At 41.6% G+C, this 20,736-nt stretch overlaps 1 protein-coding gene across 1 annotated transcript in view; it reads left to right on the forward strand.

Annotated features, from left to right (window-relative positions):
• Window positions 1-2,508: 2,508 nt before the first annotated feature.
• Window positions 2,509-20,736, forward strand: part of Btbd3 (BTB domain containing 3) — a 31,398-nt gene continuing 13,170 nt past the window's right edge. Inside the window, exon 1 of the mRNA XM_052722743.1 lies at window positions 2,509-2,689. The gene's annotated coding sequence lies outside the window, so the exon portion shown is untranslated. The remainder of the gene's footprint in view (window positions 2,690-20,736) is intronic.

Genomic DNA, 20,736 nt, shown 5'->3' on the forward strand with positions numbered 1-20,736 from the left:
GGTAAGACTCACCAACATTGCAAAGTGCTCTTCTCAGAGCTACAGATGTGTTAATGACATCTCAAACATACCTTACCTGAACCATCTAGAATAAAAATCACCAACTAGAAATTATGCCAAGAAAGTCCACATTAAGACTAATCCCTTTCCAGGTAAATATTATGATTCTATATCACAGATGGGCATGGTAAGGCTCAGAGACATTAAGTGGGGCACTAGCAGGTTATTTATTATGGAACATGTTTATTGTATCTAAGGGGTTTTGATTTGGAAAGCTGAAGTGTTTTTCTCATATATATCATTTTTTCATATTAATATTTTTTCAAACACACAGAAACACATTCTCACAGGGCCAAATCTACATTAAAATAAGCATTTAGTGCCTATGGCTGTATGTTTTATTGGTGTCTTTGTCTACTAATGAACTTTTACCAAGGATGATGGTCTAATGCCATGAGGAATATGCCTGCTATGATAAACATCTTTCTACTCCAAAGGAGTACTGAGCAAAGCTGGGAGATATTCTTTCTCTTACAAACTCTGGAATTTCTCAATTCATTCTTTACATTCTTTCTATTTATTTTAATCCTATATTAATTATACATAATAATAGGCATGATATTTTCATATACATACATAATGCCTGTTGATTATATTTGCAATCAAAACCCTTTCTTGGTTAATTGCTCCCCTTGACACACTCTTCCTCTTATCTTGTCTTGTATCGCATGACTTTTTTCTTGTGATCTCTGAAGTTTAGTTAGTTGTTCACAGGAGTATGGGTGAGGGTTGTTATTTACTGGAACAACCTTGTACCGGTGACTAGATTGCTGAAGGAAAGGTCTCTCCATTTCCTAGCAAGCATAATTGCATTCATAACCTCAGGGAGGAGTAAGTCCTGTTGAGCCCTTTCCTGCTCTAAGACAGAAAGTTGATGGCCCCAATCTTGAGCAGGCCTTGTGCTGGTAATCATAGCAACTAGCAGTTCAAGAATGCAAGACTATGCCACATGCTGAAGGAAGGGTTCCACAAATAATTTATTCCTTCCTCTTCCTCTTGTATTCTTTCTGGCTTTACTTCACAATGTTCCCCGAGTCCTGTAGGGGATGATGGATGTTCCATTTAGAGCTCAGCTTTCAACAGTTATTCTCAATGCTTTGAACAGCCGAGTCTCTGCAGTAACTGCTACTCACTAAACAAAACGAACCCTTTGGACTAAAGCTGACAACAGCACTCATCTAGGGACATAAAGAAAGAATATTTAGAAAGCAACTTGACAGGTACATCATATCCAGTTAGCAAAATGACAGCTGTAGCTATCCCCTAAGGCCCATGACCTTCTAGCCATAGGTTTATGACTAAGTCTATAGTACCAGATGAAGATTTCTTCCTGGGAAGCAAGCCTCAAATTAAAAAAAAAAAAAAAAAAGGGTTGGTTATACCCATAACAGATTTGGCATTATTGCACCAGTAAGCTCCTCTTGCCTGGGCAATTAGTAATGTAGCATGCAGGGTCCACAACTAAGACTGTTGATAACAGTTCTCCCCCAGTAGCCTAAACAGCACCTTCTGGTATTGCACAACTTGATTTCTCTGTTTTACAACCAAAGCAGGTGTGGTTTCTTTAGCAATAGTGTCCCTAGTGAGAAAGCAACAGCAACAGCAATAGTCTGTATTGTTTTGTGGGCCACAGGGACCTCTCTGACCAGTATCCCATGGGCCTTGGCTCAACCCAAACTCTCTTAATATTCTTGGGGACTCTACTACTTCTTTCATAGCAGATAGCTAAGCATTTCAGATGTCGTGCCTCAAAAGGCCAACGTGGGATTCCTCTTTCTCCCATTTTAAGCACTTCCCATTTGTTCACTAAATAGAGCTGGAACCTTGGGGAAAGCATGAAAGATTATTTACAGATGAGTTTCAACTACATTTCCAGCTGCCGTTTTAACCCTCCAAACAGCAACCAGGATATTCTTGCCTCTGAGCATTCAGGAGCTCATAGAATCCCTGAGAGCTTTGCTCTTGTGTTTTTCTTCTCCAACAGGTGAGTTTGTCTTCTGACTTCTGCTCTGCCTGTTTTTCCATTTCTCAACTAAGCTCTCATTAGCACTCCAGCCATTCTCCTTTCCTCTGTCACGGAGGGAGGAGTGTAATTAATGTTTGCTCTTTCAAATGCAGAATGATCTCTTATTTATGCATTCCTCTATCAGTCCAAAGGGAGTTCCAAAATCAAAGGCAAAATGTCTACTACCTCAGAAGGTTGCTCTGTATGCAGTCTGCAACATAGATGCTCAATAAATGTTTAATATCTGATGTAATGCGTGAACTAGAGCAGGAAGCCGCAGTTTCTGGGACAAGGACACAGAGGCTCACAGTAATACTCTACTCCTGGAGTTCCTCTTCAGTCTTCCTACCCTTTCGTCCAGAATCTCCGCCCACTCCTCACGGGCCTTGGGAAGGGGAGGGCTCTGCGCATGCCCCGTATCCAGGGCAGCCTCCGGGAGCGCCTCCCGGCCCCTCCTGGCGCTCGGGCGTGCGTTCACGGTCCCGGGGAGCGTGCCCTGCGTGCGGGTGCTCGCCTAGCCCGCCGGGCTCTGGATCCTTGAGTGCCCCGGCCGGGCCTGCGGAGCGGGCACCTGGTCGTCGCCGCGAGCGGCGGTAGCGTCGGAAGCCACGCAAAACGCGGACGGTGAGTGCAGGCGAGTGGCGGTGGCTGCGCGCGTGCGCGGCGTGGGCCCAGGCTGGGACTCGCGCCCGGAGGCGGGAGTGGCCGAGCTGGGGGCGCGGGCGGTGGCGGGCGCGGGGAGGGGGGGGGGGTGCTACGAGCTCACGGAGCTCACGGAGCTTGGGGCGGGGTGCATGGCCGAGGGCCAGGACCAGGGCGGCGGAGGCGACCCCGCTGAGGGCGAGGCGAGCCGGGCCGCGCGCGACCGGGCAGACGCCGCCGTGGGCCACACGACCTCGTTGGGGGGCGGAGGTCCGGGACAGGGTGGCGGCCACCTTGCACCGTGCAGGGCCGTGTCTGCTCTGAGCGTACCGAGAGCACCGAGGGGCCCGAGCAAACTTCCCCTAAGAAACTTATTGGGGCGTGGCCGACGGGTCCCGGACTAGGGATTCTGGGGACCCACGCCTTGCCTTTTCGCCTTGGTCCCCTCAGGTGTGTCTTCGAAGGGGGTCCTGTTGCTGCTGCAGTGCGTCCTCCAAGTTTCGAGTGCCTTGCAGGGCCCATTTGCTCTAACGTAGATGTTGAAGTTTGGTGGCTTGGTTGTTTGCTGTCTTGGGAAGAAAAGACTCTTACTGCCTTTATTTCAAATAAAGTATTGCTGGGGTGTGCTGCATAGTCTGTGTGTCAAGCAATCTATTGTTCCATGTGCTGGTGCAGAAGACTAGCTAATTTTTTTTTTTTTTTTTTTTTTTTTAAGAAGGCCAATGGTATAATTAGGCGTTTTCTTTTTGAAATACTCCCGCCACCTCTGTAACTCCTGCTCTAGGACAGTTCTCAAACTTGTCTGTGCGGGAGATTGGCTGGCGAGTTTTAAAACTTTCCGTGCTCTCGTTGCACTCTAGACAAATTCAGACACAAGGCGTTTATTTGTAAAAGGTCCGCATGTAATTCTAAGAGCTGTAGAATTCAGAGACACTCGGATAAGAGAAGGTCAAGACTGGTTTTAGAAAGTAGTAGCGTTCGATTTGTACTTCCTGGGCTGAAACTCTAGTTTATTCTTCCTTGTCCGGAACACACAACAGTGGTTTGTTTCCCACTGGAAAGTGGGGAAAGCGTCCCTAACGGTCAAACTTGAGCTAAACTTTATGACTCTGGTGTTTTGAATTCCTGTTGGAACTACTAGTGCACCCTTTGGCTCCTTGTTACAGCCGTGAGTCTATCTCATTTTAACCGTTCCTCCCAACCCTCTTCCAGGGCCCCATATTTAATGTACCTCAGTGTCTGGGAGAATATCCCTTGGGCTTACTGGTGTTGAACCTAAAGGGTTACTGTGGGTTCCCATAGCAATGGGTCCCCCAGGGGAAGTGGGCGGGACCTCTTACCATCGGGTCTAAACAGGACTCTTCCAAAGGAAGATTTTAATTTACTTTTGTCAGTTCTTTGACCTCAGTGCAGGTACAGGTTATCCTATTCTAGGCTTTCTTTCTAGGATAATTACAGATTGGCATAGAAGGATACTTCTCAGGGCTACGTTTTCGTCGCGCAGTACTCTAGCCCTCACCCCTTCCCCAAATCCTCCTCTGCCTACACTTGATTTGTTTAGCAAAGTTCCATGTTCCTGACTTTTTTCCTTCCACACACACAAACCTGTGAATTGTAAACTATGTTTTTTTTTAAAGAACTAAGACATTTAATGTTTAGCAGTTTATAAACATGAAATATCCCACAGCCATGCAAAGCAAAAAGGAAACGAAAAAAAAAAGAAAAATAAATCAACATATTGTGAGGGGGAAAAATGCCGCTGTCAGCGTTTTAAGTTGTTTGATTCCTAGAAGGTATTTTCCCAGACTAGTTTCAAAAACTCAAACCCCTTGAGTAATGTCATCCTTTAGAAATGACAAAGGGAGAGACACAGAACTCCTTCCTTCTCCAACATTCAAAGGTCAATTAAAAAACAAACAAACAAAGAACCATGTGAATACAGCAGGACAGATATATGCTGCTTATGCTCTCCAGACATGGTGTTTTGAAATCTTTTAAGCTTCATGGTAAGTAATGAGTGTAGTGGATCCCAGTGTGTCATGAGGCTTGTATTGATTCTGAACATGGATTGGCCATCTTCTCTTGTTTCTGTGTGCAAATTCAGTTTCTGGTCACTTGCCTTCAACCCAATTCTGCAAATTCACCATTGAACTGTGAGAAGGAGTGATGCTGGGGAATCTGTAATCTGGACCTGGGAACCTACCTCATGGTGCTGAAATAAGAGGGTTCTTTTGTTTTTTTCTTTTTATCCATCACATCTTTTTTTCCACTACACAGTGAAAACTACCACCCTAAGTTCAGTCTAGTCCAGTAAAAGATCCTTGAGGATGGGTAGATGGGTATTCATGTGCTGTAATTGATAGATCCTTTTGAAAAGTCTTTTGCAGCTATAGCTGAGAATTTCTGTTGTTTCCAGGGCTTTTTAAGCATCATAAAGCAAACAACAGCATTTACCTTTATTTCAGACTTCTGGGGATTACTGCAACAAATATAAGGAAATTAAAATCATAGTCACATCCCCGGGCGGTCACCATCTGCTAATTGCTTTTCCCTTCCATTTGGCTTTTTGTGTTTCCCTACAGAAACAAAGTTGGCTTTTCAATGTTTTTGTTTGTCTGTGGAAATGGTCTCACTACATAGCCCAGGCCTGTGGAACTCATTGTGTATTTCAACCATCCTCCTGCCTCAGCTTCCTGAGTACTGAGATTAGAGGCATGCACCATCATACCAGGCTTAAGTACTTTTAAAGAGAACCTTTTAATTAGCATTATATCTCAAATGTCTCCTCTGCCATTAAATCATTTGAAAATAAGATTTTTATGATGGATATGCCCATTTGCTTGAGTTTTTTATTTTTTTTTAAAATACTAAACTATTTTCACCATTGAGAATATGCTGTTAGATTCTCAGGTTGCAAAGCCTAGATTGCCCTTGCTAGGTGGCCTTAATTAGTGTTTAAATCTGCTTTCTTGGGATAAGGATAACTGTATTGTAGAGCTGCGGGGAGATGGAATGAACCAAATAGAAGGCGGCCAGCAGGGTGGCAGAGGTCGTGGGCTCAGCAGTCCTAGGAAACAGGCACAGCAGAGGAGGTCCATGCCCTGTGTGAGAAAGTCTTAGTGGCTGTGATTGCTTGGGCTAGATTTACACCCAGGAAACAGGCGCACTCTTCAGTGGTTGCCGAGGCTCGTTAGCTTGTTCCTTCTTTACCCACTCTGTGGTCAGGTGTTCCAGCACTCCAGTGTTTAATCCTCCCTGGTTTTTTTGTAAAGATTTATTAAGTTGTAATATTGAAAATAGTAACTTACTGCTGTGGGAGTTGTTCATGCGAGTACCATTTCTACTTTACTTTTTTTTTTTTTTTTTTTTTTTTTTTTGGTTTTTCGAGACAGGGTTTCTCTGTGTAGCTTTGCGCCTTTCCTGGGACTCACTTGGTAGCCCAGGCTGGCCTCGAACTCACAGAGATCCGCCTGGCTCTGCCTCCCGAGTGCTGGGATTAAAGGCGTGCGCCACCACCGGTTTCTACTTTACTTTTAAATGGTAATTTTCTTAAAAGTGAGTCAAATACATGTTTTTAAAAAATACTGTGAGACTTTCATAGAAATAGTTTTTAAATTGTTTTTTGTTTTGGTTTTGGATTTTTGAAGTCAAGGTGGTATGTATTAAAAACTGCATATGTATTTTCAGAATGAGGTTTAAGAGGAGAGGTGCTCAAGATGGAAAGTTCTATTGGAAGTGTAAATGTGAACTCCTCACAGAAGCGTCAGTCACATTACTCATTAGTAATTTATGCTACAGTGTTTTCCCGACAACAAAATGCTTCCATTTTTTTAAAGTATATTTAACCCATTTTACTCTATATTATAATGTACTGCACATTATTATCACAATTTTATATTTCCATGTTTTTAAGGCCAGTTGTCTCTCTTGTCCTTTATGGTTGATTTTTCCTTATAAATAGTTGTGTTTGACAGGCCCAGCGGTGATGTACATAAAACAAAAATGTTGAAGATTTGAATGTTAGCCCTTCTTTATCTACACACCAATCCCAAAGCTTAATGCCACAGTCTTAGATTTAGAAGACATAGAAAAGTGATAGATCAAGTCACATGATTTAAGAAATGGTTTTATTTACCTGTCCTTTCAGATAAAGATGTTAGATTTAAGTTAATCTGTACAAAGTTTTAAATGTCAGTGGCCTCTTACCCCAGTCCCCTTGTTTGTTTCCCACGTGGTAACTGATGAAAATGAGGACATGACTGCTCCTAGGTGTCCTTGAGAAAGTTTATTGTAGATGTGAGGGAGAGCACAGCCGGGACATCAGGAAGGGTCCACACTGAACTGGGCCATGGGAGGAGTGGGAGGGGAGAGTGAGAGAGGAAAAGAACAGAGAAGACCAGGAAAGCACATGGAGACCAAGAGTGCCAAGAAACAGTGTGGCTAAAATGGCTGAGGCTATATAGGGATCAGAGGCTAGGGGGAGTTGCCACAGTACTGAGTGAGACTTGTCCCAGATCTCTTTGAGACCTAGCATTAACCAGTGGGGGCTGTTGTTGTTCTCCTGTGGATTTCACTGACTACTTGTCAGGGTTTCCTTTTGGACTGGCAAAAATGGTCTTTCAATGTCCTCCACTGAGGAAGGGTCCGGAATTCATGGAGGAATTTGACTGGGTCTCATCATACTCTTTCTGTAGTTACTTGAACTTATGTGTTTGGTTTACTTGTCCCTGGGTTCTGGAACTGTCAGTGTCATACAGTAAGAAGGTGGAGAGGGCATCTAGGCAGTTCAGGGTTTCTTAATCAGTCTTCAACTCTTTGTCAGAGTGAATCACAGCTCTTCTTGATGTTTCTCATTGCTGGTCCCTCTCAGGTTGGCTAAGATGGTTGGTTGTCCTGTCTCCATCTGCCTTCCACTGTGTTGATTTCATTTTGGTCTGTGCTGCAGCCATTTTAAGTCTGTGGGTCTCTGTGCCATGTAGAAAGGTCTCTCTACTGTTATTTTAGTGGAATACATGGAAAGTTTGTGATTGGATATTAAAGACTGTGAACATGAATCTTTAGAATCACTGCTGCATTTGGCAAGCACTACTCTCTTGTAGGGTGGTCAGTGTTCCTGTTGGGAGAGAGGAAATGTTCTTCAGACCTCCTGTCTGGCTCAGCAGCACTCACTTCCTTCAGCAAGGCCCTAACTTTGTCTGCTGGGGTTCTTCCTATGGATTTATGTTTTTGTTGCTTTTGTACTTTGTTTATCAGATTGACTTGCCAAGCTGAGGGATGGTGGTTTTGTGTATTTATTTTATGACTGCCTCTTACTCTAAGAGCATTGCAACTTACTGTCTTTGGTTTCCTACTTAATAAGCATTTGCAGATAATGATACTTATATTTACTTCCTTGTAGTAATTACATTTTAAATTTTGGCTTTATGGCAAGTTGCACTAGAGTTAGCTTTTGCAATCATGTAAAATGCTTCTGGAACATTATCAATAAGAGTGTTACTGTAAGAACTTGTGTTTTATTTTGATAGACAAAAGAGGAGTACAGATTGTCTTTTGGTTTGTCATGGTCCCATGTCAGGACAAGAGAAATTTATCCTTTCATTTACATATAAGACTAAGAATTTTTAATATTTTAGAGGATGATATTTGAATGTTAGGAAATGGCCATTGGCATCTGTCCCTTATCACTGGTCTTAAAGTAGCAAACTGATTTGAGTATCAGTTACCAGTTGAATCAAGCCCGACTTTGGATAATTCTTTAGAAGGTTAAATTCACCATAAGACTGAAATATAACATTTTCAATCACAATCATGTTTTCTTTGATATGGGATATGAGTCAGTCACTGGGGGTTATTTGGAAGAAAACATTCCTGGTTAGTAAATTCTCGCCTTATCTATTGACAGCTTTTGAAACAATTGGCTATCTCTTCTTGAATCAGTTCTGCAGTTGATTTATGTAGTTACTCCACATCTTCATTTCCTCTTACACCATTGGTCTTTTGGTTTTTCTCATTCAGATTTTTAATGTATGCTAATTTTTTACTAACCTACTACTTTGGAATGGGCCAAGGCTCGCTTCCTACCAGCCTCAATGCAAATACTCATAATGCTTTAATACATTACAGTGCACCTCTATGCAATTTCCAAATGTATGTTGTTACCTGCTCAGACAGCTCCAAGTACTTTTTTGACTTAATTGCCTTAAATAAGGCAGTCTTAACAAGTCCAATATTAGAAAAGCTTTCTCTATAAACCTGTTCTATCCACATCTCATTTCCTTTCCAGGTCTATTCATTCTAAAACCATTGATGTTATCTTGAGTTTTCTTTCCTGCCCTATTCTGGGGTATCCACTACTACTGTCTTCAGGATTCTGTTCAGAGTTCTGCCGTTAACCAAAACCAGAATGGAGCTCCTTTTCTCCCCTCTCCTATCAGCATTTTTTCTCTCTCCTATCAAATCTTTTTTTTAAATTTTATTTTATTTAATTAACGTTTTTTCATTTATTTTACATAGCCACCACAGTTTCTCCTCCCTCTTCTCCTGTCTCCCCCACACACTCCCATCTACCCCTCTCCCCATCCATTTCCCCCTCTGTCTCCACTCAGAAAGGGGCAGGCCTCCCATGCACTTGAACAAAGCATGACACATCAAGTTGAGGCAGGATCAAGCTCCTCCCCCTGCATCAAGGCTGGGTGAGGTAATCCAGCATGGGGAACAGGTTCCCAGAGCCAGCTAAGTGCCAGAGACAGGTCCTGATCTCACTGCTAGGAGCCTTACAAACAGCCCAGGCTACACAGCTGTCACACACATGCAGAGGGCTCTTGCTGGTACTATTGCAATGGCTTTCCAAGGTCAGGTCCCCTTTTGTTAACTTGTCTTTATGAACATAACTACCAGAAGGATTTCTTCTGTCCTCTCTGCCCCTCATCTCCTCTACTTCTCCTCTTTGGTGAAGGTTGTATATGGGGCTTTGCACATGCTAGGAAACCGTTCCACCTCCGATCACAACCTGAACCCCAAAATGATCTTTTACAAATTTGAATCAGCCTAGGCGTAAAAATCTCCAGAGGCCTCTGTGTCACGCAGGCCAGATTCTCTATGATTGACGTTGCTTTCACAACCCGGTTCCCACTGACCCTGACCCCTTCTCCCGTTTCTCCTCTCACACTGTCCACTCCAGCTGTTCAGCCTTCTCTGCTAACCCTTGAACACAGTAGGTACATTCCTTTCCCTCTGCTTATACTACTCTGCGCACCCTTGTCCAGAGGTTCCCAGAGACGAGGGCCTTGCTGTCCGCCTTACTTCAGTCACCCTGGTTGTCATTTTAGTTTGTTGGATTGTACCTCAGTTTGGGTTCTCCAAATCGAAGACTGTCATAAAAACTCGCCCTCTTTCCTTTTTATATGACAAGACAGTGTCCTCTGACCTTCACATTCATACTGTGAAACACACACACACACACACACACACACACACACACACACACACACACTAAATTAAATGTCATATAGATTTTAAATCATGACGTGGTGCTCTCTACACATACATGAACCCAGTAGCTGTTATATAAATCCAAAGTTAAAGATTTTTTTTCTATTCTTTATTTTTTTCCTCAAGATGTATTTAATTCCTTATAGGTATGAAGGCTTAATTTTTCTATGGATTTTATGGGTAGGAGTAATCTGCATATTCAGATAGATAGCAAAAATATTTTAGCCACGATTTTTATGTACAGAAACAGCATGCTAGAGCAACATTGTTTTGATGAATTTGCCTTGTCTTTGAAACTCCGACCAGATCTACATTTTGTTATTAGGAAAACTTAACATGGTTACAACTCATTTCATATTGAGTTCTCAGTAGTCAGTACTATTGGCCAAAACGGACAGGAGAGATCTCTCTGATGATGACTCACGTTTCCTGTAGGTTCAGCCGTTAATGGGTCATCCAGTTGGAAAATAGTCCTTGTTGTTCCAGGTCTATATTCTGTTAAGGGTCTCCTGCAGGTAATTGCTGCCCTTGTGGACAGTTGTATTTTTGTATTTTTTTGTACGGGGGGTGGGGGTGGGGGTGGGGGTGGGGTGGAACAGTCTCCTGCTTGCTGTGCAAGCACTCTGCTACTGTACTGAGCACTCTCTTCAGCTTTGTGCACATTGTTGGCATTACTGTTTTTTTATATACTTACTTATTTTATTATTTTGTCTGTTTGTTTTGAATTGCCACCTCATTTCTCTGTATCTGCTGTTTTTGGTTTTTATAAGTAATGTTCTTGTTCATTAGCGAGGGACTACTTTGGCCCTTGGCTGCTATTATATTTTAAATCTCTGCATAGAGAAGGGCTTCTGATGCCAACCACTACCTATTTTTCAAGTTTGTTAGTGGAAAATATAAGCAGTTTAAAGTCAAGATACATTAAATGTGACTTGGGATGATCTACATGCCCAGTAGAAATCCATTAAGTTCTTAATTGGGAATACAGTGGACAACTCTCCCCAGAGCTTACTGTCAACATTAGAAATGCTGACAAGGTTCCCAGAAGCACCTTTAAAGAAGGAGGGTTCTCTGCTGGCAGCTGGCCGCATCTCATACAGGGTCCTTCCCAGTTTCCTGCCCTGTCTCTGTAGACTGGGAATTGTGCACAGTGCCTCCTCTTTCACTCACCCTCTCTGGTAGCTTAGGGCTGTAAGACTCCTTTGTGCCTGAAGCTGGAGAGTGTGTTGGAAAGTGGACTGTTCTGAACGTGGCCAGCAATGGAAAGAGTGTAGTCAAGGCACCCTAACAGTTCCTCCAGATGACATCCACAGATAATTAATAAATGTTTATAGCTCCTTTACTTGAATAGAAGTTCCAGTTAATTTACTACTTACCATTCAATAAGTGTTTCTGTGGAATCCATTCTTATATCCCTGAAGTTTTTATCTCTTTTCTTTTATGGTGTCATGAAAATCCCCCTGCAGCTTGCATCAGCCCTGAGCTCCCATTAGCAAGTGGCTCAGGCTGGCTCTACCTGACTATGTGAAAGGGTCATTTTTTTTTTAATTGCCATGTAGAGTTCCAAAAAGTGTTGATGAACTTTTTGTACCTCTGTCATACTAAGTTATTAGATTTTCTTGTACTTTGGATGAATCTTTTATCAGTGTATGGTTTTGTTGATAGATATCCCTTTTTTAACCTGTACTTGTGGTTAGAAAACTGATTCACTGACTCATGTAAATCTTTTAGATGTTGGCACTTTTTATTATATACTTTCAAGAAATCATATAATACTACAGCTGCTTTCACTGTAATAGTGTTAAGTGCTGGGAAGTTTTCAGACTCTTGGTGCCATAATCATGGTTTCCAAAATTCTGATTTTTGCCCAGAGGCTTGAATTTTACCATCAACAATAAATATTGTCAGTTTTTTTTTTCTTGCAGTGCCAGGCTTACTTCTTTTGAGAAATTATCTCCCAGAGTCTTGCTTGATAAGCACACCTTACTTACTCCCAAGTGACACTGGCTAGCAAATGATGCAGGTTTGACTTACCCAAGTTTCACAAATGCTTCACTCAAGGTCACCATTCTGGTTCGGTTTCATCAGCAATGCCTTGTGCAGGCTTTAAAAAGGTGTATACTCAAGCGTTGGATTTATTAAGTGGAGTGGTTTTTTTTTTTACCATGGCTTCTCTCGTGTTTCCCCATGAAATGTTACTTTGATGATAGCTAAGGAATGTAGAGTTGTGCTGATCTTCATTCACGCAGGCTGTTCACCAATTGCCCAAATACCCCATTATTGGTATGGCTCAGGAGAATGAGGAAGGTAAAGTGATTTACTATGTCCTTCTTCAGTATATCTTCCCTTTTTCATTTTAGGGTCCACTGGGGTGACTTTCCACAGGCTTTGCATGATAGTGAAAAGAATCAGGCTGTAGACCAGTCCTCTCCTTTGGAGTTCTCTGTCTTTTCTGTCTGTGACAGATAGTTCTCCTGTGGAGACTTTCAGTTCTGCATCACTACTGCCAGATGTTGCTCTGGGACTCTGTTGCTGGTGGCCACTTCCGACACTTTCCTAAGTAGTGCAGCCCACAAGTCTTTAAGATACTTGGTACTTTTAATAAAACAGGTGCATTCAGAATATATTTACCTTCTACCACCTCCCAGAAATATATTTTTATAGCCAGGAGAACTCTCTGTGGGAAAGTTGAAATAGCATTACATTTCTTTTTTTTGCCGTACTAAAGTTTCTGTTACCCCAGTATTGTGAGGGAATGTGTAGACTGGAGCTGAGCTGCACGCTCGCCTGCCTTCTCTTCCTTTCAAACCCCCTACTGCTTGACACCAGTGCTTAGAGCAAGACCCAGATGGAAGCACTGTCCTTTTCGGCTTGTGTTAGGAGGTCGTCTGAGATGAGATACTGTGAGGGTGCTTGTTTGCTGCGGAGGTCTGAGTTTTTGGACTGCCCTGTTCACACAGCCCATTTTATTGCTTTGTTTGAAGATTTGTTTGAAGATTGGGTGTGTCTAATGTAGTGGAAATTCATTCATTCAATGTTAAATACAGATGAAACACATTTCAGAGCCACAAAAAGTCTTTTTAATTATCATTTTTTGGGATTATTCATATGATTGCTTTCCTCCTTTCATGTGAATCACAGAATTTATCATCCTTTCCAGTTCATTAAATCACTAAAATTCTCTACTGGTGCTATAAATAAATATACTCGACCATGAATTGGGCTTGACTGAAAGCAGCTTGTGCCAGTAAGGGTTCTTGCCCCTGGTTAACTCACATTTCTCTGTGAATGTCTACAGTGCATTAATTGTTGGGCTTCCAATGAACCAGAGCCTTACTTTAAGCGCGTGTTGGGGCTTGCGTTAGGTTGAGCTTTATTATTTTCAGTTGCATTAGCTACAAGCTGAATGTGGTATTATAAGCTGCATTTGTGCTTGGACATGTTTGGGAGAGCCTCGGGATACATTTAATAGCTCTCTATTCTTTACCACTGTGCCTAGCTTAAGCTTGCAACACAGACAGTTGGAAACACTTAGACCGAAGTCTGAGGCCATTTTACCACAAGATCAGTTGCTCTGCACCAATTTAATATAGAGTGCTAATTGACTTGGACATGTTAGGCATGAACTTTGCTCTTATGTAACCAGAGAATGCCAGGTGTGTAGGTGTGGCCTCTTAGCTCTAGATAGAGATGTGAGCTGCAGCCCTAGAGAATGAATTCTCTAATCTCAGGAGGGGAAATACCAAGGAGACCTGGACTTGAGGTGTCCTCTGGACCACAAGGTGAAGGATGGGGTAAGTCTCTGATCCGTTCATAGAAAAATAGGGCTGTGAGGATGACAGGATGCAGCAGTCATTTGTACTGTGAAGAAGGAAAAGAACAAGTCAAAGGAGTTATAATGAGTGAGTCAGAGTTGTGTCATAGAGATCCAGAGCACACTGCAAGTCGTGCGGCCTTTTCCTGATTGCGAGAAGCAGGATATGGTTTCCTTTGCCTGGCTAGATGCTTGCTGTGTTCTCCTGGTGTGCAGGAGAGTCCTTTCTCACTGTGTCTTTTTATGAAGACCGTCTCAGTGCAGCTGAGATTTGGCCACCTGCCATTTAATAAACATCTCGTTTTGTCTCCATTGTTGATGTTATTTTAAATTTTACCAGAGGATATTAGTGTAAGCAAATAGCGAATCCTTAGTAGTTCCATGACGTGCCTACAGCTGCCTGAGCAAAGAGAGCTAGCTGACTTAGATAGAAATTTTGTTGTCTTTAGAGCCTAAGCTTGGCTTTGGTCTGACTCCAGTTGTCACTACACTGACATGAATCTCCTATGAGACCATGCAGCTGTAAACTACGGTAAAATGTTTCTCCGTGTGTTATTAAGAAAAATTAAGAGTTGCTGTCTTTGAAGATGTACGTTAACTTCAGTGGCAGTTAAGGGCCACAGTACATGCTTCTGCCTGAGGGTTTTGTGATGTTGATTGGGGAAACCCAGACTTAAGAACAGGTTCTTGACCTTTTAAAGTAAGACATATTTTAAGAGCAATTAGATTATGTTATCTTTAGCTCTGTGTAGCTTGAGTTTTCCTGCCTGGCCCACAGTCAGGACAAATCTCTCTCACCCGCCAGTCCCACAGCCGTCAGACCCAACCAAGTAAACACAGAGACTTATATTGCTTACAAACTGTATGGCTGTGGCAGGCTTCTTGCTAACTGTTCTTATAGCTTAAATTAATCCATTTCCATTAATCTATACCTTGCCACATGGCTCGTGGCTTACCGGCATCTTCACATGCTGTTTCTCATCATGGTGGTTGTATTGTACTTTTGTATATAGTTTTTCTTTTGTTAGTTATAATCTTTTTCTTTTTTTTCCTTTTTATTAAAATAGAAAAGGGGAAATGTGGTGGTATTTTACTTGTACTGAAATGTGATTTTAATTGTATGTTAATAAATAAAGTTGTCTGGGGGTCAGAGCTATTAGAGCCATAGCAAGTGCGTGGCGGCGGTGGCGCACGCCTTTAAGGACCTGGAGGGCGGTACATTCAGGCAGTGACGAGGCAGTCACATGTTTGGGTTTACAACCAATGAGAAGGCAGAACAGGAAGACTTTAAAGACAGACACACAGGAAGTAGGTCCTTTTTTCGGAGAGCTCTCTTGGCTGGAGAGGATCCCTGAATCAGGAAGAGTGAGGCTCTTAGCTCTGACCTCTTGGCTTTCTTCTCTGAATTGGCTCTGTGTTTCTTATTTAATAAGACCGTTGGTTACATCTACAGCTCTGTGTAGTACAAGCACTGATTCACTTAAATAGTATCCTTATCACAAAAAACAAAACTTATTGAGTATATTATTAGAATTGAACTTTTGTTTCAAATACCTTATTTTCTTGTTCTAATGTATGAAATCGAGTTAAGTATAGAAGAAACTCCTCAGCAGTTTACAACAGCTAGTGAGTTGGGAGCCGCGAAGGGATGCTTTACCAGTGCCACCTTATTTCCTGTGGCAAATGCAGGGTCTCTGAATGTTTCTTGGTGTTGATGTCATTAAGGTTACATAAACATTTACAGTACACTGTCCCTTCATAACATATCTTTAACAATACACCTAAGGAATTGCACACTTTAAAGCTAATTAAAAAACCGTCAGGGCAGGGGAGATGCCTTAGCAGTTAAGTGAGGTCATTGCTTTTGCAGCTCCCTGCAACCACATGGCAACTTAGAACTAGCTGTGACTTCAGTTCCAGAAGATCCAGTGCCACCTTCCGCAGTCTGTGGGTACTTGCATGCGTGTGGTACACATAAACTCATACAGGGGCGTGTGCCGTGCACACACACACACACACACACACACACACACACACAGAGAGAGAGAGAGAGAGAGAGAGAGAGAGAGAGAGAGAGGGGAAATCTTAAAAGTAATTAAAACTGAGAGAGAGAGAGAGAGAGAGAGAGAGAGAGAGAGAGAGAGGGAAATCTTAAAAGTAATTAAAACTATCGTAAGCCACTTTTAATTTGAACTTAGAAGAGATTTTACTTTGAGCTTTTGCTGGAAGTTGGTTACTACAGTATCCCCATCATAGGCTTCTTTTGGTAATGCATACATACATCTTCTTTATTTCATTTGAACGTGTGTATTTCAGCGAAGGTATGGTAGAACCATGCGCAGGGGTGTAAGCCTCAGATCCTACTACACAGAAGACTGAGGCAAGAGGATTGCTCTGAATTTGAGGCCAACCAGAACCGTAGAGCAAGACGCTGTTCATTTAAAAACAAAAACAAAAACACCCTCCCCCTCCAAAAAAAAAAACCAAAACCACTACCAGGAAAGAAACAGCCAAGGCTGTGAGGGTGCTTTTCCATCTCTGTTACTGTTGTTTTCTAGTCGTGTTTCCTGGACTTCCCCGAGTAACTGACATCTCCGTTTTGTAGCATTATCATTTACCAGAAATGATATTTTATTCTGACCATATATATTATAACAATGAAGGGAGAAACATCATTAAGTACTAGTTAATTGACACTATGTGGATGTGTGTGTAGTGGTGATCCAATCACAGAATTTTAACCAGTCCTTCCTATGTGGTTTGCTAAAAAATAAAATTTAAAAGGTCTTCCTGGCATTGCTTCAAATACTGTAAAGTTTAAGATAATTTTTATTGATCAGGTGTTTTTGAGTGACGGGAGAGGGTAAATTGAAGGGTTAGAATGCCCCTTATTTCTGTGCTTGAAGTGAGTAGGGGAACAGCACACATTCGGGTAACTTTGTTTTTAGGATTCTCCTGTTTTAGGAGTTTTTCATTAAGAGTGAAATTTGTCTATGATAGATTTGGAATTCCACTATTAGTCAAGACTAGCCCAAAATAAATATCCAGTGGTTCAGGAATCATCTGCATTCCTTGTTACCATTCCATATGCTCAGTGGAGCAGGGTGACTTTCCCAATGCAGTCAGATGTTCTTTGTTTAGGTTGTGAGTGACGTGGGCTTCAGTCACGATCAGATCTGGTTGTGATGTTCTTGGTGATTCTCCTCCTAATACAGGGTGGAGATTAAGTCAGCCAAAGTAAACAACCATCTTTGCGATATACTTGCTTTTTTTTTTCTTTCTTTTTTTAATTGACCAAAACACATTATTTTCCTTCTCTGTCATCTAAAGCAAACAGGTGACCCGGAAAAGGCCACAGCAAAGGTTGTGTGGAGTTTTTCCGTTGTTACCATTCCCAGTAGAGTTAGAGTTTCCTATTGGATCAGAGATTTTCAAAGAGATCTCAGGCCCTGGAATTTCTTTGGATAAATTGTTTTCAAGTACGTGGTAAGAGTCATATGGGGGAGGGGTATATGGTCATTATACTGTTTCTCACTTTTAAATTAACTTGTTAATACAGAGTCTATTTATCTGAATATATACAGCATCTTTTAAGGACTCATTTCACCCCCAGTTTTTACTTTATACAGTTGTTAATCTTCAATTGATAAATATCTCTAACAGTTACTACCCAGTGAGTCATTGGTTTCTACTAATTTCTTACATGCAGGGATGCTTTACCATTCCTGGCAATGGAAGTTCTCATTTCAGGATTCCATCTACGTTTTCCGCTATATCAGCGGTTGTCATAGTAGCAATCTCAATTGAGAGTTGTGATTATATACTTTATTAAATGCCTGCATGATGAAAGCGCAGTTATTCTAAGCAGGTCAGCCAGAATTCTTAAGCCATCATCCTGTCTGTTTAAGGGCATAGTTAAGCAACCTAGAGAAAAGATTACTTTCTTTCTGTTGAGTTGTATAAATGTTATGTTATTTCACTGACTTCAGGGTACCATGAGTTATAAGATATGTTATTATTTGATCGAGTACAAGAAAAAAGGCCTAGTGGTTATAATCATTAGATGCTATCTTATAATCATTAGAATCTAGATTAAAGTATATATATGTTTGTGGAAAAACTTAATAAAACATTGCACATATATTTACACATAATTTTATTGTAATAAATAAGCAAAAAGGAAACTATAGTAAGTAAATAATTTCTGCCATATATAAACTTTTTACTTACGTGCATATCAATCTATCTATATCTATCTATCTATCTATCTATCTATCTATCTATCTATCTATCTATCTCTCTATCTATCTATCCACATGTCTTTATAGGTTCCTGTAGATGCCAGAAATGGGTATCAGATCCCCTGGAACCACTCTAAAGTATGTGCTGGGAATCAAAATCTAGTCCTCTTCAAGAGTACTGCATGCTCTTAGCTGCTAAGCAATTTCTCAATAAGTTGATTTTTTTTTTTTAAATTCTAGAAATCTAGAGAGGAAATTATCTATATAAGGTCATTTAGAGTATGTAAAGCTTGGTGATAGATTACCTTTCTATCAAAATATCTTAACCTTTACAAAATAATGATTGATGATATTCCTTTAAATAGCTATCTATAGAGTTATATAATGCATCTTAAATACTAGTTTTCAAGATTATTTCACTTCATGTATGACTAAGTAATTTCAGATTTAAATGAGTTGTTTAGTATTATAAAGAAGGGGTGGACTGTGATACAGTATGTTTCAGGGCTTTAATTATCGGTTATGTTAAATGCTGTATAGGATTTTTAAACGAATTGTTTGTTTTCTGAGAATTGATGCATTCTAACTTGGATGCTTCCCCTTCAGATTCCAAGGTTAACTGGAGTTCTTTCTGGTAAATGAGGTGACTTAGTAAACTGACCATATGTCTGTCTCACTCTATAATTCTAGACAACTAAGGCATGCTTTGTGCAAAGGCACCCTTGGTGCTGGTGTTCAAAGTGGCTCATTGAGGGAGTCCAGTTTGAGTTGGTTAGTGTGGGCATTGTCAGGTGGCTAATGGCTTCTTGCAGCTTCAGGCTTTGTTGTAGATACAGTAGGGCACTAGCCACCACTTGCCTCCTGAATGTTTGAAGTCCAGCAGACATGTTGCCTGCAGTGTTGGCTCCAGGTACAGATTTGGCAATAACAGTGCAGGATTCTGACATTGCTGTGGCTCTGTTTAAGCTGCATGGTTCAGAGACTTGAAGAATCAGCAAGCTGCAAAGTAACTTGGGACTTGTGTGGTCCACAGATGGGGGCAGAGCATGCCTGGAGAGGTGCAGTATCAGCAGCCATGCTGCTGGAAGATGGTGCAAGGATGGGAAGGCAGAGTGCCATTGCCTTTGTGTTTTGGTTGAGTTCATCATAAATGATGTTTTCTGCTTGAGTCCAATTGCTACTCATAGTGCGAGCTTACCTTTGTAGACCATTTTCAACATTTATCAAAGTGCTCTCACAAACATATAATTTTGACTTCACAGTAAACGTGAGAGGGTTGAGCTGTATGTAATTATTCTGTTTGGCAGATGAGGAAAATGAGGCTCTCAGATGCTAAAAAACCAACCTTGAAGTCACTTGTTACTAGCTCTTGCCTTTTTCACTATACATGCTGTGCTGTTCGCCTCTTCATTTATCTCCAAATTTAGAAAGCATGTAGCGTGTTTTCCAGCAGCTGCTGCTGTCTTTAGGAGTCCCAGCATTTTGTCACCTATCTCTCTACCTCCTAGGTCACAAGCATAACATTTGCTTGATGCTGAAAGGAAAAATAAGCAAAACCTAAACAGCATTGTATCACAACTCACAGGTTGAACTGTTTTCCTGTTATGTTCTGTGACTTGGGGTTAGAAGTGACTCTTTCAGTCTACCTTGCTGCCATGGTTTTTTAGGTGTCTTGTAGTAAGCCATATACAAGTCTAGACAAGGAGACTAGAGATAGAACAAGCTAAACAAGAGTTGCCAGCATTGTTGTTGCAGCCACAGAACTCCATGTTAACCAGGAATAGCTGGTTTTCTGACTTCAGATTTACTTGGAGAGCCTCCTGGATTGCAGCAACCTCTCAATGGCTGTTCCTTCCCACCAGAGCACTTTCTAGATCCTGTCCTCTGAGCATTCTTTCCTGAAATGCCTCAGCAGGGGTTTGGACCATGTATGTTCATGGCTGTTGTCTTTGTGAACTTTGCACATATATTTTTCTTTTATAGTAGATTAGAAATATAAATAGAGGATTATGGGTGGTGTGAGTGTTGTGAATGATACACTAGACTGAGTGGGATGAATAGAACTGGCAAGCAGACCTGCCTCCCAGTTCATGTGTCACCCTGCTGTTTTACTGTGGACTTTTCTTCATAAACCCCTCACGCTTCCGACAAGTAGCCTCGCAACGAGGCTACTGGTTTTCAGACTTCCAGGATTTCCTTCCTCACACTGCCTATATACGTTGTGATGCAACTTTCTGAAAATTATAAAATCAATAAAAGCCCACTGTTGCTAGCCAGCTTTGGGACCGTGGCTCCTGCTCCTCCCTGTTGCATGCCCAGCACCTAGCACCCCACAGGCTCTGCACAGTGTATTTGGGGAATGCTGTCTTTAAAGGTTGAAGGCCTTCTTGGCCCAGTTACCTCATTCAAAAACCTCTGAAGTTGAGGAAGTCTAGGAGCAAGTGAGAAAATGCTAGTTGGGAGGAGGTTTTAGGTGATCTTCC

The sequence above is a fragment of the Peromyscus californicus genome, unplaced genomic scaffold (genome assembly GCF_007827085.1).
Source record: "Peromyscus californicus insignis strain IS unplaced genomic scaffold, ASM782708v3 Scaffold_7__1_contigs__length_154581171, whole genome shotgun sequence".
NCBI lineage: Eukaryota > Metazoa > Chordata > Mammalia > Rodentia > Cricetidae > Peromyscus > Peromyscus californicus.